Here is a 3,118-nt window from a genome sequence, read left to right as displayed (position 1 = left end):
CTTGACCAAAGACACTACCAAAGAAACTCCACAATGAACGATGCTACGACTGGCGACTGGGGATCGAACCAAAGACACACGTTCCCTTATCAACGATATCCACTCTGCCAGGGCAGATATCCGTTTGATAAATATTTTAAAACTATCCCAATTCATCATGTCAGTTTGATTTGATTCACCAGTTCTTTCAGCATTATTTTGGTTGGAAGATGGCTCCAAGAAGCAAGTCAGGCTGACAGTATCGCATAGAGTAAGCACAGCAATGAAGCAGGCAAAGCTTATCACCCAGAAATATAGGACTAAGAGTTGTATAAGTATGGCTCCCGAGAAGTCGAAACATGTACGGAGAGCACTGTATGATGTGAGTAAAAACAAAATGGCATTGAGAAAAGCCTCAAAATTATATAATGTGTCCTACAGTTTTCTACAAAGGAGGTCATCTGGAGAAGAAGAAATAGATGATAACAATGGTCCATCTTCTATGTTCAGTCAGAGTAAAGACTAGGCTTTAGCCACATGGTTAAGTGAAATGGCTCTAAGAGGTATTGGATTGAGGCCATATGAGTTTTTGGATTTCATACAAACAGTTGTTAAAAAGAGCAAAGAAGAACACCTTAAAAGATGAAAGGCCTGGTTTTGTGCGGTACGCATTATTTATGTAAAGAAACAAAAACTTGATGTCACTGAAACCAGAGATCCAACTTGAGCTTTGTAGGTCGAAAGTAACGAAGGAAAAGACAGACAGATGGTACTGTAATTTTAGAGAATACTTGATCTACAAGAATTTAGTTGATAATCCCTCGCGGATATGGAATGCTGATAAGACAAGGTTTAATATGGGCAGCAACAAAGCTAAAGTTCTTGGACCTACTAGAATAACTAGAGCTCCCCACATCAAAGCTGGTAAGCAAAGACTAACAGTCACTGTGGAAGTACATCTGGGCAAATGCTGCCTGCTTTCTTTGTGTTCCCAGAACCCAAACCAAGAGGTTATACGTTCCACAGAAGACAGTGATATTGCCATACCCAAAAAAGGATGTATAGATGCCAAGGCATTCTCTAAATGTATCGATCATTTTGACAAATATGCTGGATTGGAACGCCCTATAAAAATACTTGTGTACGGTGTAAGCTCACGTATAGATGTATCTGTTTTTCTAAAGCCAAATCCAAAGGAATCGAACTCTACAGGATTGTCCCAAATGCTACACACCTGATGCAGCCAACTGACAAATGTGTGTTTCTCTGAAATCTAAGTGGCATTTGACAGTTCGAAAATACAGTAGGGAAACACTGGAAAAAGCATTTATTTACCAGAGATAACTTTGCAGAAAAACTAACGCAAGCATTTCTCCTCTTCTACAAACCCCTCACAGTATTAATGCATTAAGGTAATCAGGTATATACCCTGTGGACAGCAGTGTCATCACTAGTGAGCCATTTAAACCAGGACTTACATTCTCATGTGAATGAACAATTAGTCCTCAGGGAAACAAATGTGATGAAACTTATTAGCCAAAATCATCTCAATAGTCCGATGCACATGGTGCCCTTGAAGCCTTAGAGTGATCTTACAACACCTGTCAGACTGAAAACATAGTATAAAAGAAGGAAACGATATCCAAGAAACCTCTCCTTGCTTTGACGTATTCAACTGCTTCAGATATTGTTGTCCCTGGAATAAGCAGTAGAAACTTCACCATCTCCCCAGCTTTGAATGAAGCTCTTGTATACCCAAATGTCAATGACTTGCCAGACAACCTAACATCCATAGAAGCAATCAGAAAAATGTCTCTAAAGCAATTACCAATAATAAAAACATTTGCAGAAAGAGGAAGAAAAGCAAAATTAAATTTTGACGAAAAAGCGGAGAAATCTCAGGGCAAAAAAATATATCAAAGTATGCTAAAAGAAAAAGGGAAAAATTACAATAACAAGTAGTAGTCACGTAAACAAACAAAGTAAAACAATAATTTAGAATTCTGCAAAGAATGTTTTCGTAATGGGAGGAGGACATGGAATCCGAAAAAGAGACTCTGTGGATTAATTCAATTAAAAAAAGTGAAGAGTGTAAAATATATATAGCTTCCATAAGTGTGACTTTGTTTTCAGCGACTGAGAAATCCAACAGAAACTGATCCACATCCTGGTGTTTTAGGAAGTGACAGTCATGGTCCAGATGCCACTGTCATTGAGCTGCAGTAAAAGTTACCATGCATACACGATAAGGCCACCATTCACAGAACCACCAACTTGTCTCAGAGTTGATAGAGAATATACACACTTTAAAGGCATAAATGCTTGTTTGGTTTAGATACCACCTTTAGACAAGTTCTCTAAGGATTTACATGAAATAATGACTGATGAAAAAAGTATCCTTCAATCAAGTGGTGTTACTGGTTTGCCTGTAGGACACGTTCCAAGGTCATTGGCAGGATTTTTCAGGACAGTATTAGATGATAATGGTGAAGTTTTTTGCATAAGAAACTGGCCTGCACCAAATGAAGAAGGTGGGGGCATTGTTCTTCCAGCAACATATTTTATTAATCCTACACAGAACATTTCAGTGATTTCGAACAAGTTGAAAACGCATCTTAGTACACTTGCTGAGGGTTCTGCAATGAGAGTTATTTCAAAATAGAAGATGTTAAAGTTTATGTTTACAAAATCTTATTAATGTGATATCATTCAGATATAATAGTGCTCTTTTTTTCTTTTCATATGTGTGTATGTGCAATCTGATCATGGTCCTATCAACAGTACTCATATTGACATAAAATATCGAGTGACCTTAACCTTTGAGTAACAGAGTTAGGTCTTGTGCGTGACACACCGCCATTTTATAGTAAATCTTCATCGAAAGATTTTTTAATCCTACACCGCATGGTTAAGATACAGCGCTGACAAGGATCATTCCAACCATTGGCCTCAAAGTGTGACCTTGACCTTTGAGGAACGGACCTTGGCCTTGTGTGCGACACGCCACCTCATCATGTTGAACCTTCATGGCAAGTTTTTTTGAAAATCCTTTATTGTATGGTCATTATACAGCCCGGACAAGGTACAGTCCGGACGGATGGACGGATACTCGGACGTACACACATACACGGAACCGCCT

At 38.6% G+C, this 3,118-nt stretch overlaps 1 pseudogene; it reads left to right on the top strand.

The window, feature by feature from the left end:
• Positions 1-316: 316 nt before the first annotated feature.
• On the top strand, positions 317-1,473 carry LOC128216334 (uncharacterized; annotated as a pseudogene).
• The last annotated feature ends 1,645 nt before the right edge of the window (positions 1,474-3,118 follow it).

Source organism: Mya arenaria, chromosome 2 (genome assembly GCF_026914265.1).
Source record: "Mya arenaria isolate MELC-2E11 chromosome 2, ASM2691426v1".
In the NCBI taxonomy this organism is placed as follows: Eukaryota; Metazoa; Mollusca; class Bivalvia; order Myida; family Myidae; genus Mya; species Mya arenaria.
This window is presented reverse-complemented; position numbering and strand designations above follow the sequence as displayed.